Source organism: Canis lupus, chromosome 30 (genome assembly GCF_003254725.2).
Source record: "Canis lupus dingo isolate Sandy chromosome 30, ASM325472v2, whole genome shotgun sequence".
NCBI classification, from domain to species: Eukaryota; Metazoa; Chordata; class Mammalia; order Carnivora; family Canidae; genus Canis; species Canis lupus.
Window position 1 is genome coordinate 2884684 of NC_064272.1, and position 24686 is coordinate 2909369.

Consider the following 24686-nt stretch of genomic DNA (forward strand, 5'->3'; position numbering starts at 1 on the left):
TCATAATATGTATGTGATTGTTGATGTACAACAATCAACAAACTATAAACCCTGTGTGTAGTTAGTTATTATATTTAAAAGCTTCTGGCTTTTTTTGGAACGTTGTAAAGAGGGTGGGCTGTAGCCCCAAATAGATTTAGGCTTGAGCCTGGCCCTTGCATTCTGTACCCACCGTGTAGGAACTTGAGTGAGTTACTTAACACGTCTGAGTCATGGCTGTCTGTAAAATGGATTTAATACTGCTTTTTGTATTTTTAGATTTTATTTATTTATCCATGAGAGACACACAGAGAGAGCCAAAAACAGGCAGAGGGAGAAGTATGCTCCCCATGGATGGCTCGATGTGGGACTTCATCCCAAGACAGCCTGAGCCAAAGGCAGACATTCAACTACTGAACCACCCAGGTGCCCTGGGCATTAATACTGCTGACCAGAGTCTTATTCTGAAATTAAATGGCATCTGAATGTAGAGTTGCCCAATACAGGGCTTGTCATGTGGTAAATACTCACCAAATGTCAATTTTCTTTTCTTCCAATGCTGAATAATTTGCACATCGACAAATGACAAATTGTCTCCTAGTTAATTTACTACAATTAACTACCAATAAGTTGACCTTAGTGTTTGATGGGATCATCCAGATTAAAATATTGACAAGTGAATTTTATTTTAATTTTAATCCAGTTCTATCCATGACCTGTGTCTCTGTGACATTCACAGATGTCTCTGTGAATCTTCCTCTGTACCCAGTTATGACTAAAGGTACGGAAGACAGCTCAGCCATTTGTGTCAATGATTATTCATAAAGCACAGGGGGTTGGTGCGTGGGAAGGGAGAGCACTGGTCACTCTGTCTATCCACTTAATTTCCTCTGTCTCTCACCACGGGGTGAAACGAGACTTTCCTCAAATCCCTTTGCACTACATCCAATCTCAGGCTTACAGTGGGAGTATAACTACAGAGCAAGGGACTTTGGGTTCAATGGCCACATTCTTGGGGTCCTTCTGAGGACTCCCCAACTACCTACCTCAACCAGATGGGAACTCAGGGCAAATAGCTGCTTACAGCTGCTGGTGGGGCATTTTCCACCGGAAGCTGATATTTTCCATGGACATGATTTGACTTTCTTCTTGATTTAGGTGACACCTCCTGAATAAGGCAGAGCTCCTGTGGTGTCCCCCTGTTTCAGACAAAACATTTAGCTTTTGTTTCAACTCACCCAAGCAACTCAAAGCACAAGAGCTAACGATTGAAAGATGAGAGGAAGAGGATTTAACAAATCATTTGCTAGATATACATATATGTATTTATATAAATATTTACTTATATTTATTAAAATACATTTTTAATATATATTTTATTATATATATTTTAAATAGGCTACACACCCAGTGGGGAGCCCAACATGGACTTTGAACTCATGATCCTGAGATTGAAACCTGAGCTGAGATCCAGAGTCAGACACTTAACTGACCAAGCCTCCTAGGCATCCCTGCACAATATTTTTAAATGACATTTTCTACTCCATGAAAATAGGATTCCTTAGAACCTCATAAAATAGATATAAATACATGTTGTTGGATTGATGGGTCTGGCCTTTCCTGGGCTGTACTTTATGTGGTATTATCTGGTAACTAATGGGTATGGGGCAGTGGTGAGTGAGCAAAGAGAGGAGAGGTTAAATCTCCCATCTGCATTCTATTTTATTTTGCAAAAGATAAAATGAAAATCTGCTTTATTTTCAGGTCAAGGCTCTGTGCTTTCTTCCTGACAAATGACTGAGACAGTTTGAGCAGAACCAAGTTTGGCATTTGACTCTCTGGATTTCCTCCATCTGTTTTTATCTTCTGTTCAGTCCCTTGGAGCTTAGGACTATCTGGTCCTGAGGAGATTGTGAGCTGGACCCCTTCCCTCATGGATCCCAGGCACCTGCTTTGCTCTGCCCTGCCCTTAGTCTGTGCACACTGATGGTGTTCATGATTCCATTTGTTGTCCCTGGAGGATGATCTCCCTTTGGAGACATGAGTGGAAACCATTAGTCCCAGGGGGTTTGCTGGCAGTAAGGTAACTGAAGTCAGTGAGTGGGTGAGAGGGAAAAGAGACATAATGCTTGAAAATGTGATAAAGTGATAGGATGTTAGATCAAGTTGGAGCACTAGAGCCAGGGAAGGCGGAACCTGGAACCAGTTACAGCCACACGTGGGTTTGGCTGGAGCTTGGTCTCTGTAGGTTAACCTGTATACAGGTAACCGTGTGCTCTGGTCTGCTCGGCATGCTGCTGGCTTATGCCTGTTGCTCAGAGCAATTACCCAAAATACCCCCTTTTACTCTCAAAAGGGTCCTGATTTGGTGATCAATTATATTGTCAGCCTACATACTCACCTCACTAGATATCCCATCAGCATTCCAAGAGGGTGCTGTGCTTGTCAGTACAGTAAAACATGAACATAAAGCTTCTAAAATACCAAGAAACTAGTCTAGAACAGGGTAAGAGTTTTCCTTGAGAGGCAGTAGGCTTCCTAGTTCCGACCATGTGTTCAATTTTAATCATATCCAGATTTCTTTTGATTCTTTTCTTTCTTCTTTCCTTCTGGCTAAAAAGGGTGGTTTTAAAAATCAGTATGATACTGTGAACTGCTTTTTTACTAAAACGCATATTTAATTATTTCTCTGTTAATGGAGAGTCAGAATGCCTCTAGTCTATGGCCATTACAAACAGCACATGGACATGGATTCTTCTGGATTACCATATTTGTTTCTTCATCTGTAAGTGAATAAATTGTAGGGTTTGGTGGGGGGATTAAATGAGATAATGCTTATAAAAGCACTAAATATAGTACCTGGTACAGAGTAAATGTTCAATAAAATTGGCTGTCATTTTTTTTTTTAAGATTTTATTTATTTGTGAAAGACAGAGAGAGAGGTGGAGACACAGGCAGAAGGAAAAGCAGGCTCCCTGCAGGGAGCCCGATGTGGGACTCCATCCCAGTACCCTAGGATCATGCCCTGAGCCAAAGGCAGATGCTCAACCACTGAGCCACCCAGGTGTTCCAGCTGTCATTATTATTTAAATATTGGTTTCATAAATTATTTTTTCCTTCTGTCAGAGAGATTTATCTCTGGGCCTTTTGACTAGTGGAAATGGTGATACTATGCCCTTTCAAGGTCATAGGCAGGACCATGGCATGGCTACATGAAGTACCCTCCTAAAGCTTCACTCAGAACTTCACTGAGGGTTCCCAGTGAGGCCCCCAAATTTCATGTGGTCTACGCTCCCCTTCAGCTCCCAATTTCAAAGTGGCTCTGATGATTTATTCATTTCTGCAGGGGCCAAAATACATTTAAATGTTGTCATTGAGATGTTAGACTTTTCTTTCATCTCTAGAGTATAAACTTCAAAACACCTACAGAAGTGGGTGTGAGGGGTCGTGGGATGAATGTGCTCCTTGCAAAGGCTACTGAGCAGAATGAGACAGGAGGAGCAGAACTGCCACTCCTGTGACAGGAGGTTTGTTTGGAGCGACTCCTGTAGAGACCAGCGTGGGAAGTGGCAGGGTAAAGAGCTGCCTCAACTTTCATGTTTGGAATATGTTCTTCAGATGTTCCTCCCAGTCAGAAGTTATCAGTATGACAAAGGGACAGCTGTCTGACCTCAAAGAAAGGTGACCTCCTGTCCCCTGATACCTCTCTGCAGTCCAGGGCTTCCAAAAGGAGCCATCTCTGGATGCAAACTGATTTTCTCTGTGCTGGTTTTTTTTTTTTTTAAAGCTTTGAACAATATGGCAAAAGATAAAAAAGGAAGCTTTTGCTCCAAATGAACAAGGTTCCCTAGAAGAGAAAAGAACTAAAAAGCTTCTCTGCCACCTGTCCTGGTAAGGCACAGAGAGGACTTCAAATGAGAAAACTTATCAAATAAAACAACTCTGCTTGTCAGAATTTTCTCTCTAGATCCCACTCCACAGTGGCACATCCGGTTGGGTCTCTCCGCTGGCCCAAACTAGAAAGCAACAAGACAAAGCAGAGTGGATAGGACTGAGGGTTTACAGAGTTATTAAAAACTAAAAGGAAGATTCTGGTTCTACCCAACAAAGAAACTGGAAATATTTCAGGAGACAGAGCGGGGGTGGGGAAGAGGAAAAATGACTTATACATGTTTAATTCTGCCTATATCCAGCAGACTTACAAAATTAAGAAAATGAAAATATAGAGTGCATTTTAACAAAAACAGTTTAGTATGTGGTTACCACGTGCCTACTTAGTGCAAAGCCTCTATTTTTCAGAGCCCTGGGAGTGATAGAAGCCACTGTTACAGACTGAATGTTGTGTCTCCCCAAAAGTTCATAGGCTAAAATCTTAACCCTAATGTGATTTTATTAGGAATTGCGGCTTTGGGGAGATAATTAAGCCATGAAGGTGAGCCATCATGGATGACATTAGTGCCCTGGGTGGCTCAGTCAGTTAAGTGGCTGCCTTTGGCTCAGGGCATGATCCTAGGGTCCTGGGATGGAGCCCCTCGTTGGGCTCTCTGCTCACTGGGGTGTCTGCTTCTCCCTCTCCCTCTGCCACTCCCCCTGCTTGTGTGCACTTTCTGTCTCTCAAATAAATAAATTTTATATATATATATATATATATGTATACACACACACACACACACACATATTTTTAAAGAAGAGACACAAGAGCTTACTTCCTCTCTCTCCACATGTGAATGCACAGCAAGAGGACAGTCATCTGCAACCCAGGATAAAGGTTCTCACCAGACACTGGATATGCTGGCACCTTGATCTTTGACTTCCAGCTTCCAAAACTGTGAGAAATAAATATTTGTTGTTTCAGCAGTCCATGGTAATTCATTAGAGTAGCCCAAACTAAGACAGCATAAATGAATTAAATCTACTGACACTCACAACAGAAATTTCATTTTGGCCTTTGGTTTTAATTTTCATTTTAATCTTCTTCTCAACCAGAGACTCTAACAAAAGTAAATCAAACCACTCAGTTTCAGAAATTTTCTTTCCTGTCTCTGTGGTGTTTCTAAGGTATGAAGGTGGCTATTGACAAACAGGAGGAAAGGGAGAAGCCACAAGACTCGTTTGACCAGATCGTAGGTACCTGTGGAAAGTGGGAGTGACACCAGCTCACCATGAGAGAGACACAACAAATCAGGCTCTTAGCCTTACCTTTGTGTGAAGGGCGATGGAGACCAACGTGGTAGGGGCCAGGCACTGGGATGGTTGCAGTGCAAATCTGCACTTCATCCTCACCACAGCCCCATGAAGTGGAAATTTGTATCTTTGTTTTACAGAAGAAACTAGGGTTCTAAGTATCATGGTCAAAGTCACGTGTCTGAAAGCGGTGGGACCAATATTTGAACAAAGAGGAGCCAGTGTATTTGCTGTGTGGTGAAGACACATATTTCTATGTAATTTGAACTGACAGACAATCCTGAAAGGTTCTGTAGAGTGAGAGCCTGAAGTGGTGCCCCATCAAACCAAAGCCACAGGCCCGCTGGCATTATAGTTTAGGAATCAGCAAAGGACTAGCTCTGTTAGGCAGGAATGAAGTAAAGACAGAGAGAAGGAGAGAACAGAGGCTTCTGAGAGACAGGTGGAGGTGCAGTGATTACAGCTACAGATGCATCAGTCCCCCTCCCAGATCCACTAATGAAAATTGCCAGAAATTTTTTTAGAGCTCCCCATGTGATTCTGCTGTGCAAGAGCTGAGCATCCTGGCCTTACATAAGTAGGATTCTGTTCCTTGCCATCTCACAATCCCTCACTCTTATTGGCCCCTTGTCCTTTCTCCTATATAGCTTACTGCCTTTCCTAAGCATAAAAATTCAGCAGGTAATTCAGGAGCAAGATAACAAAGAGCAGGGGAATGCAGAGAAGGAATCTGTTGTGATGGCTTATCTCCTCCCAGACCAACTAAACTGACATTTTTGCAGATATTTTTGTTCAACACTATCAGAGTTTGCTGCAGGAATGTCACATCTCTCCTCTTGGGTATTTGCAAAGAAGCTATATTGCCACCTACTAGCAGGACTCTGTCTTCTTGGAACATTTTTCAGAAAATCTCGACTGATCCTAGTGCTTTGGAAATGTGAATTTGTTATTTTATTTTTTAAGATTTATTCACTTGAGAGAGAGAGAGAGAGAGAGAGAGAGAGCACATGGGTAAGGGGAGTGGCACAGGGAAAGGAAGAGAGAATCTCAAGCAAACTCCACCCTTGGAGCCTGACTTGGGGCTCCATCTCGAGACTTTGAGATCACAACCTGAGCTGAAACCAAGAGTCTGATGCTCAACTGACTTTGCCACCCAGGTGCTCTGGGAGTTTGTCTTTTTTTAAAAAAAATGTTGATAATAAGTGCAGCGAAGTATCAAGTCTGACCTCAAGGTGAGTGTAGAGGGGTAGAGTGTATGCTTACCATGTTGGTGGTACTTGGGCAAAACATATTTAACAGCTGCAAAGAAACAAATAGGAGAGGGTTAGAAGGTCATAAGTAAACATAAGCTATTAGTGGTTTTGTCCCTTTCATTGCTTCTATCAATTAAAAAAATCCTTTTAGCACAAAAACCTTTTTTTTTTTTGGTAGGATTAAAGTACAGCAGCCACATTCCAAACAAGGCATTCTAAAATAATAAGAATAAGAATAAACACAGCAAAACATAGACCATTAGAAAACCACCCTTGCCACCCATACTTTGCTTTGAATTGAATCATTTGGGGGATGATTAGGCAGTTTGTAAATTTTCCAGATCTTTGTTGTGTTGGGCTGTGGAACAGAAAATGATTTATCCAAGTCAAGACCAGTATAGGTCTTACAGTAAAGGATCCTTCAGCTTTTAAAGATAAGAGGTTGGGAGTAGAAGAGAGTAGTTGGTATATTTTGCTATCCATCAGAAATGGTGGCAAAATTCTCATTAGTAAGGGAAGTTGAAAAATTTGAATTTTCAAAAGTGAAGTGTGATTTCAATTTCTGGTATTTTGTCAAATACTTGGTGAACATACCAATGAGGATAAGGGAACATCATTCATTTAAAATATTCATAGAATATTTCCTCTATGCTAAGCACTTTGTTCAGCACTGAAGGTAATATAGCCCACACCTTCATGTTCTAGTTTATTCTTTTCATGCTTCATTCTTTAGGACAATATTCAGTTATGTTTTTCAGAACCAGCCTTCTATACTTGAGTTTGTTCTATCACTTATGGCCTGATACAGAACTACTAATGGCTCTGATGATGCTCCACTCCAACCATCTATCCAGGTATACACCAGCTATGCCAATCTAATGATATGACTGATGTTCCTGTTCAGAATACTGAATCTGGGGTTTATGATAGAATTTTCCATCCTGAAGAAGAGCTTAAATCATAATTAGGTCTCCTCTGTAGTCAAAACAAAACAAAATTAAAATCAGCCTATAAGGTTGTCAAAGTCCATGTTAATAGTGCTATAGAACGTCCTTCCTATAGTCAAAGGAAGCCAAACAGAATCCAGGGCCACTTTTCCAACCTCATGCTATCAACTTAAAAGAGATTTGCCTTGTCAGTATTTCAAAAACATTGTCTAATTTGGTGGGTTATTTATTTATTTCTTGGATTTATGGATCAACTTTTCTCCAGACGGACTCTCCACTAACATTTAAACATGATTTAGATCTCCTCTTCCTGTCATCAACGACTACCTCTAAAGAGAGCTGTGTTGTCCTGCTGTGTGATAACAATGGTGTTTGCAACCCCATCTAATACACACATTTGTTGTTGCACATTAATTTATCTTTTTTTGAAGAAAGGAGACTTACAACAATTTTCAGAGGGACACAATGTGTTCTTTCTTGTCCTGTATTATGTTTTTCCATGTGTTCCCTGCTCAGCCTCTTGGGGGAGGTTATTTTCCTTTCTTATCATCTGTGTTTTCTTTGCAGCCTTTCTGGTTATTCATCTGGGCTGTTTTCTATCTTACAAACCTTCAAATTACTCACAAATTCAACCTTCTCCGGTCACAATTTTGAAATCATAAACTAAATGGTTTTGTCAGCTCAACAGACTCTCTTCACTTGAAAAAAAAAAAAAAAAAGAAGGATTAATAGGCATCTGGAGGAGAGTTTTACATCTTGGGAAAAAAGAGTAGGCTTTTCCCAAAGGTATCATGGGATTTAGTGGAGAGAATACACCACAGAACTGGCCAAATTTGCGTCCTCCCATATCTTAAATATTAATAATTAGATGGCCAAAGCCATCCTAATTATTTCTATGTGTTCATGCATGTTTGTAGGTCCAGGGGGAGCCATTGGTTAGGGGACCTGCAACAGCCACAGAACTCTGCTCTGCTGCGTGGGTGTTGTAGCCAGTAGTAAGATTCTTTCTTGATAATGATTTCCCACTCCTCTTCACAGAAGGTAACCTTCTAGACTTTTAGACTTCTAGAATAATGGAGACTTCTAGATGTCTAGACTTCTGGGACATTCTGTGGTTTGGTTACCCATCTATAAATTAAATATCATGTGTGCTCAAGTGTGGGAGAGAATTGTCACTGCACTGCCTGATGCTTAACTTTCATTTTCTTTACTAGTTTTACTGGAGATTCTTGGGGAAAACAGGAAACTCCAGCAGGGAGCCACCTGCTGTGCGAAAATGTCAGTCCTTACTTCTCCTAGATGGGAAGCCTGGGCTGTCCAGGGCCTCTGCAAGCCTTCTGGCACCAAGCCTTCTGTGTCCCTCCTAGTAGCCCATATGTTCAGGCTGAAATTGAAAGTGGGCAGAATCAGTAGAACAAAGTCAACAGAAGCTGATTCCTTAATAAATGGATATATGGGATGTGGTTTTTGGTTTTATATCCCTAGCACCTAGCATAGTGCCTGGGATGGAATAGATACTTAAAAATTGTTGGCTAAATGGTCAAATGAATCTGAATGACTGCTTTAAATGGCATTGCCAATGAAGACTGTTGGCTTGACTGCCTTGCTGCACAAAGATGGCCTTCTGAGAGAATCCTAGGCCTCATTTAATTATCTAGTCAGTTAACAAATACTAGTGATGGCAAAATGAATTTAAATAAGAAAATGTAAAATTTTTTTTAAAAACCCACAAATACTAGTGAGCACCTCATAGATGTCATTGAGCACTTTATTTGAAATTACCTGGTTTGTTTCTATTCTCCACCCCTACCCACCTGGGCCTAGAATGTAAGCTCCAAGAGAGCAGTGATATTGCCTGCTTCGTCCATGGCTGTTATCTTTAGATCCTGGAATGGTACTTAGGGGCAGAGAGGAGTCCTCAAAACATAATAGGCCTTTCTGCTGGCTAGTATTCCCTGACTTGCAAATGGCTCCAAATCATTCCATGTACTGAAACTGAGTGGCAGCTTGGGGAGGTGGCTCTTGTGTTAGGCTTGGCATCTTCTGTCACAGGCCAGTCCTCATCTGCTGATCAGCATAGCATCCCATACCAGCTGATTGGATTAGAGCAGATATACAAATTCTCGAGTTCATATTTCCTCAAAGTTCAGTTTTTAAGATAGAGAGTCTAGCATTCCTTTATTTTAGTCATTTCTGTTCGTATCGTATTTCATAAAAATCCATAAAATGTTCAAAGGTGCAACTTCCCTCTAGTAGAAAAATGCTTGACTAAGGTCTTTGACAAAACCGTTTTCTCTGTGCTGCTGAGTTAGGATGGGTCTCATAAACCTCCCAGACTTCAGGCTAGAAAAAAATGACTTCTAGAGTACAGGCTGCCTACAAGATTTCCTGAGGCCCCTGGAACGTCCTTTATTTTATAGTTGCTTCCTGAGTCCCAATTATGAACCTACTTTCCATAACAGAGGGGCAGAAGCTAAGAGGGAGAAAGATATTTGCATAGAAAGCCACAGTTCACAAGGTTATTTCATATGCTATCTTTTTAAAATTTACACATTAAACTGTGAAAAGTGTGTTATCCCAGTTTTAAAGATGAGGAAGTAGAGGCTTACAGAGGTTAAGTAACCCATTGACCATTGTGTTAGTTAGGTCAGGTCTCTTAGATTATTACCCTACATGTCTTTCCTATGCTATGCCATAAATGAATGTCCAGAATTTCCTAGGTTTTTTGTTGGTTTGTTTCCTGCTTACTTCCTTGTGGATATTATTGTTCCCCAAGCTTGGTTAGCTGGTTCACATCTTTAGGCCCATATATAATGTTGTGTCCTCTGCCTACAAGACCTTGTTCTCTCCTTTATTAATTTGTTTAGATAACTCCTACTTATCCCCCAAACCTGAGCTCAAGGCATGAGAGCACAGGGCTAAAAGCCTCAGAGTCACCCTGTCTGGGTGCAAATCTGGGTGCTGCCATTTATTCTCTGTTAGAGCTCATGCTTAACCTCTCAGTCTTTGGTTTTCCCATCTGTATGATGGTGAGGATTTTAATGCTTCTCTTCAAGGACTGGTAAGTAAAGGAATGTAAACACCACATTGCTTAAAGAGTATTCAGTGTGTCATTGCTCCTACCCAGTTTAGAATCACCTGCTTCTCTAAAATTGCCTCCTGATCATCCTGAGGTTTCCAATTATAAATCACCCCTCCCCAGAAAGGTGGGGGGGGGGGTGGGAGGAGGAGGGAAGAGAGTAAAGAAGAGCATGGAACACATAGAGAAAAACATCAGCTATGGAGTAGACTGCCAGTTGAAGGGAAAGAAGGAAATTATTAAGATAAATGTATCAGTGTAGTTCTGGGAGGGATTGGGGAGAAAGGGGGAGAGAAATATCTAAAAATGACACTGCCTGCCCTGGCAGACACATCCTGGCTTCGAAGGATCTGCTGTGTATCCAAGAACCAGCATAGGGGTCTGGAACCTAACTCAGCAGTTCCGAGGGAGAAGGGAAATATGAAAAGAGCTGGCTTGGGAAAGAAGTAGGATGACAGGAATCATCTTAGTATAAATCCAAGTGGCAGTTGGGATGTATTTATGTTTTAAGGAATTATGTGGGGTTTTTTTTTTTTTTTAAAGAAAGGACAACAAGTTTTTTATACACTTTTTTTGCTTAGCAACAAGACCCACAGAAGGCATGTGATCAGCCAGGATGTCTGTTGCTCAGCTCATTAAAATATTAAGTGAAACCTTGATGACAATTACATAGCACAAGCCTTTCTGTCTGCCAAAGTGTGCCTTTCAGTGCAGAACAAAGTAGGTCGAAATTTTGTTTTGTTATTTGATTGTTTGCTTTTATCTTTGGCTTTTGATGAAGTTTGGTTTTAGTAGGTAAAATGGTTGTCAGCTTTGGTGGAGATCATTTGGTGGAGATCATTAGGGCACTTCAGTGACTTAGAAGTCTACTTCTGGATGACAAAGAAAGGCTCCCTAAACTTTTCTCTGGGATGTCATCCATTCATCCAACAAAGATTTTTCCGGACCTCTGTGTGCTAGGCCTCACGCTGTAGGTTGGAAATACAGTATTGAACAAGATAGATACCAGCCCCATCCTCCTAATGATACTCATGGCTCCTACTCAAGTCTATTTATCTGGGTAATACCTCATGTTCAAAACTCTCTCCCAATCACATAAAATGTACACCTCTTAAGACTTCCTCTGTCAGGCTCTGCTATGAGAAATGAAGGTTGATAGCCACTGAGGTACTGATGGGAAAGAGCAGTTATGTAAGTCACCTCCCTGGGCATTTGTGCCTAGAATATATAAAAGTACACTCCTGGCAATATACAAAGCTTTAACACACAGGATTGATTTCTGTTAGTGGGGCTTTTGGCACATAAGCTTTCTTTTATGTGACACTCCTGTGGGCATACCCCTATCGTGATGGTTCTAATGTAGAGTTAACATTTTTTGAGTGCTTATCAAGTACCAAGAAGTGTGCTAAACATTTTCAATGAACAAATTCATTTCATCTTTAAATTCTCTAAGGTGTGAAGAACTGCAAGGGCTGTGATTTTTTTGCTCTCGTGGCAAGCTTTTGAGCGCTGGTGAAAGACACAAGCCTCCTGGGTAAGAGACAAAGGACTTTATTACTCACGACTCAGCCCACAGCATGAGCATCAGCATATTTGTGGAGTTCTGGCCCTGAAGTGCCATGGGGATGCCAGCACACACAGGGACTGTCTTGTAGGAGAAGATCCCTGAGCTTCGAGCTTCGTGAACCTAAATCTTTTATAATAGGCAGTAAGTATGCCTGCCCTTTGCTCCGAGGAAGACACTATTTCGAATTCTCCAAGGCCACTTGCTATACAAAATCCTTAAGAAGGTAGCCTAGAACAAAGGGTAGTCAGTGCCTTCCTAAGATAGATAGCAATACAAGAGACTTATGGAGAATTAGGCCCCCAAAACAGACACTGCGAATATCTTAATATTACAGTGACTAATCTGAGGTGTAGAGAGGTTAAGCGACTTGCCTAAGGTCACTAAGGTCAGTAAACTAGTACACATGCAACTAGCATTTGAGGGACATAGACTGATTACAGAGCCCATGCTCTACACCAGTAGTGTTTTGGTTTACATCACCTGAAAGCTCAATCTGTGGGCTTGTTTAGGAGGCATTAGAGTAGGTACTAAGAGTGAAACTTATCTGGGTGGCACTCCTTACCTGCCTATTAATCTTCACATTTTAAACCATTATGTCCCTGAACTGAATCTGATGCAGACAAGAGTTTTGTGTTACAAAGAGGTTAACCACCTCTACCACACAATGTTGTACACAGTTATTTTTTATCTCATTATGGCTTTACATCTCTCATTTCTAAAACTTCCCTTAAATACCCAATCTGTACTTATACAACTTTTGGGTAACACTAAACAGGGAATGCAACGATGACACATTTATTTCCTTGAGGATAATGTTGGCAATTATTATATACTTATGTAACCAGGTGAATAACACCAACTGAAGCTGAGTTGAAAAGTGATAATTTTGGTAATTTTCACTAGAAATATAATACATGGGTGGTTATGCATTTATCTTCAGAATTTTACTTATTTACATATTAGCACACTGAGCAGAGTTTTTAGAGACCACTTTAGCCTCATAATATTCATGCAGCAAGTCTAAAATTTTTTTTTTTTAAGTTTTTATTTATTTATGATAGTCACACAGAGAGAAAGAGAGGCAGAGACACAGGCAGAGGGAGAAGCAGGCTCCATGCACCAGGAGCCCGATGTGGGATTCGATCCCGGGTCTCCAGGATCGCGCCCTGGGCCAAAGGCAGGCGTCAAACCGCTGCGCCACCCAGGGATCCCCATGCAGCAAGTCTAAATAGCATAGCCTACTTGGTTGTCACACCAAGATACTTTATGTCTTACTCTCCCACTCTGAATCTCTTAAGCCAAGTGGAGATGTTATGAAAGATAGAATAAAAGGAGACAAAGAGCAGAGTTGAGATTTGCCACTCGTGAGCTGTGCAAGCATAAGCCAGACACTTTTAGCCTCAGTTTCCTAGTCCATTAAATGGGGGTGGGGTACCTGATGTAGTTTTTTTTCTCCCCTAGTACTAACCGGAATATGATTCGAAGCTATTAAACTCTGTTGGCAAGCCAGTACCTAGAACGGAGTTATTCCTTTATGTTTGTAGTCAAGAACAAGGACCCCAGAGCCAGACAGACCTAGATTTGAATCCTAGCTCTGTTGATTATATGACTTTGGGTGAATTGCTTAACCTCTTTGATTCTCTATAAAATAAGAATGGTAACACTTTCATTTCTGTCAATATTTATACATAAAATCAAAAACCCCTCCTCTGACCTCACATTTCTATCCCATTATCACCATGTGTCTTCCTTTTCTTTCATAGTGAAGCTTCATAGAAATTGTCTCAGTATTGTCTCTACTTTCCCATCTTCCCTTGACCTTATAACAATGTGACTTCTATTCTTATAACTTCCGTGGATATTATTTTCACCAAAGGTCACCAATGACTGCCCTCTGGATAAAAACCAAAGAACATTGCTCAGTTATCTCTCAGCAAAATCCAACATTGTCAAACGCTCTCTCCTTGAAGCCATCGTTTCCTCTGGCTTCCAAAAATTTGCCTTCTACCTCCTTTTTGTTTCTTTCTGCATTTCCTGTGGAGCTCTTCTGTTTGCCCTTTCCGTGTGTTGTCCCACACAGTTCTATTCTAGATTCTTTATGTTTTATTTCTCTACAAATTTTTGTGGATGTCTTATGTATTTGAATGTTTTCAAGTACCACCAACCACATATGCTGATGAATCCTATATCTTTATCTTTAGGTCATACTTTTTCTGAGATTTAAATGCACATACACAACTGCATCCTGATTATTTCCACTTGCTTACCTGTCTCACAACATGTTCAAATAAAATTCATTATCCTGCTGCCCATATTAGTTCCCCTCTATTGGGGATGGAATTTCTATCTACTTAGTGGCTCAAGCCAGAAGCCAGATATCATCCTTTTCCTTTCCTTTATCTTAATCATACCAACCAACCATATCTTGTTGATTCTACTTCTTGAATAGAATCTTATACTTAGTCTTTTTTTTAAGTATTTATTTATTTATTTATTTATTTATTTATTTGAGACACAGAGAGAGGCAGAGACACAGGCAGAGGGAAAAGCAGGCTCCTTGCAAGGAGCTCGATGTGGAACTCAAACCTAGGACCCCGGGATCATGACCTGAGCCAAAGACAGACGCTCAACCACTGAGCCACCCAGGTGTCCCCCAGAATCTTCTGCTTCTTTGCTGAATTAGACCATGATTGTCTCTCATCTCAATTACTACAACATTCTCTTCATCAATCTCATTTATCAGCCTTGCTGGCATTCTTCAACTACAGCTGAGCTGATCACATCATTTTCCTGATTATAATCTTTCAATAGATTTACATTGTCCTCCAGCTAAAGTCTAGACTTTTCACAAATGATTTACATGACCATTTGTGATGTAGACTCTGCCCACCTTTCCAGCCTCACCTTTCCTTCCTCTTTCTGTTGTGTCTCCCATACACTTGATGTTTCCTTGAAACAGAGCTTCTTCCAGTTCTTCAAATGAACCATGTTCCTTCCCACTCTGGGTCTATGTGTACTTGTCATCCCCTTAGCTGAAAAACTGCTTTCCAAAGTCTTCACAGATCTCTATATATCTCCATGCCAAAAATTTTTCTCTGATCTATGAAGTTCCTGCTAAGTGTACTCCCTGGATGCTGCCCTCTGTGTTTACCCTATCACCACATTGGCCACATTGTATTATAACTGTCTGTTTGTTATCAGTATCTCCAACTGCAGTAAACACTATGAAAGCAGGAGCCCTACTTGTTTCACAGGTATTCCCTGTTCTTAGCATAGCCTGGGACATGGTAAGAACATAATCTACAATGTTTACTGAATGAGCAAATGTATGGAAATCACACATGGTCTGGTTTAACAAGTGTTTCTTTTTAGCAAGAATTAATAATAGACAATTAGACTATTTTTTAAAGTGTTGGGATTACTATAGCTATGATCTATACCATTGGTTTCTGTCTATATTCACGAGTACTGTAGCTTCCCTGAAGGAACCTAGTGGCTTCCATTCTCACAGAAAAGGAGGGAAGGAGGACAGAATAGTAAAAGAGGCTCACTGGGTAGGACTCTGGTTCCCTAACGTGGCTTTAACGGAGCAGCTCAGAATTTATTCTTTTGTTTTACGCCCTGGGGTGGCATATTATCCTTTATATGGAGAGAGAAAAGGAAGGAAAAAAGTGAAACAAAAAGGAGTGAAGCCTTGATATAAGTAGACTATCAAAACATGTCTTATAAAGATGGTTCTACAGTTAACTAAGGAAACTGTGAAGCTTTTGCTTATTTAAAAGATGTAATGAGGGCAGATAGTGCGGTCACTACAGCACAGGATATACTGATATCATCAAGAAAAGGTACCACCCTCTTAAAAACTCTCCTGGTACGATGGGGTTATGTATCCATGCGTTTATGTCTCAAATCAGTCAAATTAAATCATACTATCAACTGATATTTGATCATTGACAAGACTGAGAATTTTCTTTATCATTATGTTCTTTGCTATTTCTTTTCTGTGTTGTCTCTGTTGTTTTAGAAAACTGTACCTGCCTACAATAGGACTTGTTGATGAGTAGATGAGGAGAAACGTAGATAATCAGACTTTAAAAAATTAAATTAAACCTTGTACTAGTAATTTGCAGTTCTAATCTGCTGTCTCTGCTGATGCATGGACAGGGATTTTGTTCCTTCCAGATCCCTTAGTGAAATTCTGCCTACATCTCCATGTCCCACTTTCCTAACACTGGAGATGACAAGATGTTAGACAAAAATATTGCTATTGGGAGAGAAGTTTTAGGAGATAAATATTCTCTATTATCCATTCAAAAATATTTACTGGAAGTCAGCTATGTGCCAAGCACTTGCAACATTTTCTAGTGTTTGGAGGTGTAGTATGGGAAAAAAAAAAGTCCCTGATGTTATAAAGCTTATATTGTGATGAGGGAAAGAGAGAGAGACAGTAAATAAGGAAACAAATAACATAATTTTGAAAAGTCACGAGCTGTATGGAGCCAGAAGAGTGACCACGTGCTGGGGTTTGGCACTCTGGGAGGGTGGGGGTGTGGTGGAGTCGCTGCGGCCAAGTGGCCTCTGAGCTGAGCTAAGTGAAGGGAAGGAGCCAGCCATGTGAGGGAATCAGGGCAGAGTCTTCCGACGGAAAGGCCCAGTGAGAGGAAATGTCCTCTAGCATCCAGCCCCGACATGTGAGCGAGGGGCTCCTCTAGCCGACTTCCCCGGGACTCTTCTGGGTCAAGGAAGGCCCACCGCTGCCCGTGCTATGTAGGGACATCATGGAAAAAAGTACGTGAAGAAAGCAGGGGGAGGAGAGTCATGTGAGTCCTTTTACAAGAAGTTATGTGTCTTGGTAAAATGTCTTTCTTTTCATTTCAGGATCTAAAACAAAGTAAGCTCCAAGCTGATCAAGCAAGCCCCCAGCAACACAGGATGCCCCCGAAGAGCACGGGCATTTAATTGGACCTGCGCTCGCCTCGCCTGGCCACTAGAGGGCGGCCTCGCCCACCGAATGTGTCGGGAGGCCCAGCCCTCCCCGCCCCCGGCCGCCCGAGCCCTCTCGGGGACCCGCCCTGGAGCTCGCGGCCCCCCCGGCCGCAGGGCAGCGGCTTGCTCTGGCCGAGCTCTGTGTTCAGCCAGAAACCCCGGGTCGGCGCGGAGAGCGCCAGGGCGGCCCCGGAGTTGCGGTGGCTCCCGCGCCCCGAGACACAGCGGTGGGCGCCGAGCGGCGGGGGGGGGGGGGGGGGGGGTCCTCGGGGCTCCTCTGCCGGGACGGGGGGTCACACAGCCGTTGTCGGGGGGCGGGTCGGCGTGTGCGGCAGCCCAGGGGGCAAGGCGCTTTGGCCCTGCAGCGCGTCCGCTGGTCGGCCTGGGGCTGCGGGCCTGGCCTGGGGCCTGGGGCCTCCTGCCCCCTGAGCAGCCCCGGCCTGGCGCCTGTGTGCTGGTCCTGCGCTGCATCCTAGCTTTATTTTTAAATCGGGGCCTTCCATGAAACAATATGCAAGAGAACGAAATCAACAAGAGGAAAAGGAGAAGGAAATGACAAAATTTTACCTGTAGCTACACAGGCTGAGTAAACACAAGATTTTTGCAGACGATGTAAGAATCATATGCAAATAAAATGTGAGGACTTCTATTATGGGCTGTTTCAAAGGATTTGAGGTACACATCCCTCAGCTATATTTAGTGCACTCCATTCATGTGCGGGGATTCAGGGGTGTAGGGATGAACAAGGCAGACCTGGCAGAAGACTTACGCAGGTTCCATTGTAACTAAGAGTATGAATGAGATAAAAAAAAAAAAAAAAAAAACACATGAGAATGTGTGTATGTGTTGAGAGGTGCTTCAGAGCTGGAAAAATCTTAAAGATCATCATCTCCAATAAACATTTTATGGATGAGGAAATCGTAGTTCAGAAACATTGTGACTGTTTCAGGGATGAAACAATGAGCTCCTTTGAGCACTAAATTTCCTCTGAGCAAATTGGACAACACTCTGGGTCACTTAGCTTTGAGTGTTTGATAAAAGGAAAGAGAACTGTCTGGAAAGGGAAACTTCCTTGGGGGGCCTGGTAATTTATGGAAGAATGATCATATGGATTCTTGTATCATGGCTATGGAGGGACAATGAAACATTCTTCAAATGACTATTGAAGAACCGTCAGTCCTTCAGGAGGTTAAACGAGGTAGTATTGAGTTATATTCCAATGAAGGGATTTCTGTGTGGGGTTAAACTATTACATAGTCCAAGAATGTAACTTTTGTTAATCTAACTTGACATAGGATAGAACTAAAAAGATCTGGAGAAATGGTTCCCCGTTTTAAAGTCCAGCATTGAGCAGCCTCTCAAACTCTTCTGATGAACCAACCCACTCCCCACACCAGGCTGCGTGATCCAATTGCCACCCCTCCCCTTTTAATGGCATGTTTCTGGGCCATAAATTATGCCTTGATGCCTCAATATCCACCTATTGCTTATGTAGGCTTGTCTTAAAAGAGAGAAGGAAGAGGGAGTACGACTGGGAAGAAAAAGAAACTGGGAGGTTTGAATGTGTTGTCTACCTCACTTACCATTAGAACATAAACTCCCAAAGCTGGAATTGTGTCTTGGATTTTTGGTTCTGCTGGTAGCACACTCTGCTCAATAAAAACCCATCAATCAACAGGACAGAAAATCCTATCCTGCCAGAAGCAATACCTCCTGTTTGCCCCACAGAAAGCCAGTTAGGGTGTTAGGATGTTGTAATGGATACAGAAACTAACGAAAGTGTGTGGGGGGGGGGATGCCCTAAAACAGCAAATAAAAAATAAAACCAAATAGAAAAAGAAAAGGATAACAGTGGAGTATTCAGGGAAAGCTATTTCCACTTCAGTTTCTTCCCTGGAAGGCCTCTTTCAGCATACCTTCAATGTAATGGAAGCTTGACAGGGTGGCCTGTTGGATGCACCATTTCCCTCCCAGGAGATGCTGCTCAGGGAGGGTCCAGGAGCCACCAGCCACCTTCCTAACAGCCCACCCACGGGGCATGCACTGCCCGCCCCCCTTCCCCCCTGCAGTCTTGCCATTTACTTGCCACCACCACTGCCACCACCCTGGCTCAGCCTCCCTTATCCGGAAAACTAAAGAACAGTTCATCTGGGAAGGGATTAATAGGAAGCTGGCTAGAGAGAGAGACAGCGTGAGAGCTGTTGACTTCAGAGAAGCAAGGGAAGGAAAGTGAGACAGGTAAACTGGGAATTCTTCCTGTCAACAACCCTCTTGAGAACTGATTACAGCCACGAAGTCTTTCTTCAGAACACAAACATATGCATATGCACACACAATTTTGCATATCATTTCATGAATCTTCCTTACACACAAACATACCTTTTGCTTTAAAGACTTAAACTCTAGAAGCTATAAATTTCCAAATCTTATTAATAACCAAGAACTTCTGGAAACTCTTTAATCATGGCAACATTTCTATATTGAAGGATTTTCTTTTTCTAATTGTAGTTTTGTGTATTTCAAATACATTCAGCTTTAGAAGCAATTCCTTGATTAAAAAGAGTGGTCAAAATGGACCGTTATAAGGATAAAAACACTTTTTCTTTTTTTTCCTCAGGTTGCAAAGCATATCTTATTCAAAGCATGTACATATTCATTTACCTAAAGGTGATTTTGTTTAGAAGAAAAAAGGCTTTATTTCATTACCAAGTTCGAGGCGGGCCCAAATCACCTGATATTTGACTCTTCAGTGCTCTTTCAGGAAGATAAAAACCACAAAAGCAGACAACAGTTTCATCAATCCATCTGGCTCATGCCTTCTGTGTCCCCAAGGGAGGGGACACATTTTCAAGTCCAGTTAAAGACATGCAAGGTGCTCATTCTTCCACTGGTGTATCAGTGAACACGCGGCTCACTCTTCTGAAGTCAGGTCTAGGGACCTTGGCTAACCTGTGTTTTGAAACCACGCAGAGGAGAGGTCTGTATCTGAGGAGTGAGCGCTAAGGTGGCAGCGCCTGGACTGCCCGCAGCCAAAGAAATGGGAGAAAGTCTCTTCACCTGCCCCCTTAGTTAGTGGGGGAGGAAAGGGGCAGAGGTAACAACAGCTGGCAAGGAGCAAATGTGGGAAGGAGCGAGGGGAAATCAATAACACAGAGATGAAAAAATAATGTGCTCTCTACGCCATAAAGGAAAATCATGATGAAGGCCCAAGTTAACTCCCATAATGCTTTCAAGGATCAGAGAAATGACACTGTCAGAATACACCATTAGTTTTCTGAAGCCCACAGGCTGAATTTTATTTATTTAAAGTTAACTCCCATTTTAATACAAAAAAAAAAAGAAGATAGCATATTCTACATCAAAGGAAGAAAAACTTCCTAATGTATCCATTTCTCTTCTGAAGTACACAAGCTGTCGCCATATAACGCTTTGTGGTGTTTTCTCAACTGTGCTTGCTTTTCTTTACATCAGGAAATGCACAGTCAACAGACTCAAGCCGGGGGCTGCTGGTTCTCAATGCCAACACGGCAATTGTTTGATTTTGTGCATGTTTTTAAATGCATTGTTGGTTTTAACTAAGATCTATATATGCTCCATGAATGATGTTTCAAAACAGGGGGGAGAGAGAGAGAATGAGAATCAGACGTAGATATGAAATCAGTCCTTGGTACATTGTGTAAAAGCTTGAACCATAAGCTGTCAAGAGGATTGGGCTGGGGTAGGCTCTGGAGGATAAGTCAGCTTTCTGCAGTGATCATTTCATTCCCCTTGGAGGTTCAGTTGATGGTCACCTGGGCCTGGTCAGATCTTGACCTCTTGGTGAGGACAGCACTGCCTCATCCTACCCTAGCATAGAATAGGATCATTCCATGTAGAAAATTTCCAGGGAAGTGTTTAGCCCCTTGTCCCGTGTGAAGAGCAACAGAGGAATGTGAACTTGTTTCCATGCTTCCCAGCTGGATATTGTTTCCATAAGCCGTGAGATGAGACCAAAGTCATCGTTGATTTCTGGTCTTCTCGCTGTTTGTGAGGTATACTTTGCTCATTTCTGAGTCTGAGCATTAGCTACTTTTCTGTGTGTACAGAAGTCAATTTTAGTGTCATATCCCAGGTCAGACCAAGAACTCAGCAATCCGACAGCCTGGGTTCAGATCTCTGGTCTGACATTTACTGGCCATGTGATAAATCCTTTACATTTGCAGGCCTTAGTTTCCTCATCTGAAAATGGGGATATGATTAGCTCCTTTACAGGATGTAGGACAAGTTAACAAGCAATATATGAACATTGTTTAGAGTAGTACCCGGTGAGTAAGTTTTTTAGTACTCATAGTAAGTTATTTATCTTAGAGTATTGTAGTGATGATGATTATTGTTATTTTTTTGGTAATAGCATTACAGTTTTTCTCTCTGGGGAACCATCTCTTCCCTAATCTTGTTTGGATGTGGCTCAGATGGGGCTGACCCCTCCTGCTTCTGTTCCAAGGACAGAGACATAATCCAGACCTAGCCAATCAGTTAACCCCATCCTCCCTACTTCAATGGTTGACTCGGAGATGGGAAAAATGATGTAAGTTGGTTCAGTCAGAGTAAATCACAGGAGTTTGCTTAGAGCTATTGGGGAAGAGAAGTGGTCTTTTGTGTTGGGTGGTTAATGGGGCAAACTATAAACCTGGCAGCTACCAGGTGGAGTCAGGAGTCTGAGACAAAAGTCAATGCAGAGGAAAGCAGAGCCAAGAGAGGGAGAGAAACCAATTCAAATTATAGGACCCTGTGACTCCAGCCACATGGAAGCCCCAGGACCACTCCTTCTGCATGAGTCAGTTTATATTGGGCTTCTGTGCTTGGGAATTGAAAGAGGCATCGCTAATCAGGCTCCCTTATGGCACCACCTATCTCCTTGACCTATTCAAATCAGATCCATCCTTCAGGAAACAGTGCAAAGCTCATTCCTTCTAGAAATTATACCTCTTTTTCTAAGTTCCAACAGCACCTACTATTCATTTCATATATTTAATACTTATGACCCACATTAGAAAATTTACCTTTGCAAATGCGTTTACTGCATCTTTCCAATTCCATGGGTTGGTTCTATGTTCTACTCTTTGGTGATTTCCATAACCACTATTACATCTGGTATTTTACAGCAAGTTTCCCAGATACACATTATTTGAATTCCTTTTATCTTCTCGTATCCATCAGAAGTGGATTCTATGCCTCGGTACACAAAGCAATGTGAGTATAAGAAAACATGAAGTAAACATGGAATGCCATGTAGAAAATTTCCAGGGAAGTGTTTAGCCCCTTGTCCCGTGTGAAGAGCAACAGAGGAATGTGAACTTGTTTCCATGCTTCCCAGCTGTCTGCAAACTTCTTAGAGTAAGGACTGGCTCTCTATATTAAATGCTGTTCCCAGTCTTTATATAGTACCTGACATTTATTGTAGGTGCTCAATAAATATTTATTGAATGAATACAGCATTGCAGTTGCAGTGCAAGGGGCTCAGCTCAATCACCTAACCATTAAGGAATATGCAAAGGAAATGAAGTAAGAAAGGAATTGCTGGTTCTCTGAAGCCAACACCTTCCTCCCATTATTTTGAGCCTTTCTACCATCACCTCATTTCTCCAAATCACAAGAATAAATAAAGCCATTCCTTAGGTTGACAGATGAGGTGTAATGACAATAGCATGTTTGGAATTTCTTGGTCTGTGAGAAAATTGGTATGAATTCCAGACCCAACAAGGAAAGACTTATATCATCATCAGCATGAGTGAGTGGAGGGGTCTGAAAGCTGACTCAGATTTAGAAAAAGGCACTGGAATGTTCAATCTACGTGCAAAGAGTTCCAGGTTTGGTTCAGTATTCTTTTCTTAGGTCTCATTAGGTATCATTAGTTCTATAGCTGCTTTATGCATTACAAGTCAATGAAAATCCATATCACTTTTCCTTTAAATAGTTGATTCTCTCCCACAGAAAGTATTAATACGACTGTCATCCCCTGTTCCAATGCAACATTTCCATCCATCCATTCATTCATCATTCATTATCTATAGGTCAAAATGGTCATTCCAAAAATTATTTTCATTATGTCTATACTCTTGTCAAAAATTTTGGTTGCTCCCATAGCATAAAATCCAGCCTACACCGGGTAAGCAAGGCCTTCAGTAATTTGACCTCAATCCATCTTTCCATGTGTAAACTTTCCCACTGTTCCCTCATCCGAACCTCCCTTCTCTTCACCCTTGTCTACCCAACTGTTGCCTCTCACTTACTTCTCCTTTCTGTACTTTTGAATCTTTCTCTCTGCCTATTCAAGCATTTGTTTTCTTCAAGGGATATCCTTTACATTCTTTAACTACTCCAACTGAAGATGAACTTTCTTTCCTTAATTCCTAGAGCACTTTGCGGTCTTTATTATTCATTCCTCTTATGATCTCAGATTGTTATGATTTCATGCAAATGTGTCTTATGTTCTTTACTATGAACTCCTTAAGGACAGAGATCACATCTTGGGCTTCTTTGCATTTTGCTTTACATATAATATGGGTTATGTCAATGATTAGTATGGTAATAACTCAGGTGATAGATAGCTAGGGCTTTCTGCTGTTCGTACCTGGGAGGTTTTGTCCTTTTTCAGTTAGTACTGCTAACTACAATACATTTTCAAATTTATAAATATCGTACATGAATGAAATTAATTAGAACTTCTTCCCAACTTTTCTGTTTTTAAAAAATCTCTTAAATTAATGAAAGACTAAAGAAATAGGTAAAGATGCACATCTTTCCTTAAAGAAGTGCAAATTACAATGAAATTTCTTCTTTGGCTTTTGAGATTAATAATGATTAAAAACTTAAAATTGCCATTGAATAGTGTGAGCAAGGGTATGAGGAAATAGGAACTTACATATACTCAGGAGTACAAATTTGGTGTAACTTTTTTGAAGGGCCAGTTAGCAGTATACATGAACATTTTAAATTGATGTCAGAGAATCTCATTTTAATAAGATTTCAGTGAAGAAGTCCACTTTTAGGAATTCCCCCTACAGTTATGAACATGTAAATGCACAAACACATTTATGTGCTAAAAGATGTTCATTGCAGTATTATGTACAATAACAAAAGACCTTTTACCACTCTTTAATAGTGATTCATTCAGAGTTAGTACCAAGCTGTTGGGGGTTGGGATTTGAATCCAGACAAGCTAACTCTATGCTTATAAAAGGAAGCCTTTATTACTTCCAGCTGAACTTATTGAGAGCTATTCTCCTCGGAGCTCAAAATCTTCTGTAGACATTGTTCTGGTTTTTAGCCAGAGGGAAGAGTAGTTAGGAATAAGTGATAAACACACCACAGTCATTGAACAAGTCAGCAATAGAGATAAGACTAGAATTTTTACCTTCTTGGCTCTCAATCCATAAAGCACCCTGCCGTTTCTCATCTGTTTTGAGTTGACATACGTCAACTTTCAATTTAACTTGGTGACAATGTCTGCAAAAAAAAAAAAAAAAAGTTCTAATGAATATTTCAGGGTGTTCTGATAGTTTCTCTGTTTTGAAGTATATCTGATGAATGATTTATATGTTAGATTTATTAAAAACATATCCATTACTTTGGAGCCTTAGGTAGATATTTAAAGGAAGAATATGGCATATTCAACCCAGCAGTTAAAGATTACTCATAAATAGCTAAGA

The 24686-nt window shown here is 41.3% G+C and overlaps 2 long non-coding RNA genes across 2 annotated transcripts in view; one reads left to right on the forward strand and one right to left on the reverse strand.

Moving 5' to 3' along the window:
• Positions 1 to 17221, forward strand: part of LOC112676176 (uncharacterized) — an 82764-nt gene extending 65543 nt beyond the window's left edge. The window contains exon 8 of the long non-coding RNA XR_007407492.1: positions 16888 to 17221. This is a non-coding gene — a long non-coding RNA (uncharacterized LOC112676176). The remainder of the gene's footprint in view (positions 1 to 16887) is intronic.
• A 3040-nt stretch (positions 17222 to 20261) lies between these two features.
• Positions 20262 to 24485, reverse strand: LOC125754071 (uncharacterized). Its single transcript, XR_007407386.1, has 3 exons — positions 24392 to 24485; positions 22038 to 22209; positions 20262 to 21213 (listed from the first exon to the last, which is right to left on the reverse strand). It is a non-coding gene; the product is annotated as an uncharacterized LOC125754071 (long non-coding RNA).
• Between the last annotated feature and the right edge of the window lie 201 nt (positions 24486 to 24686).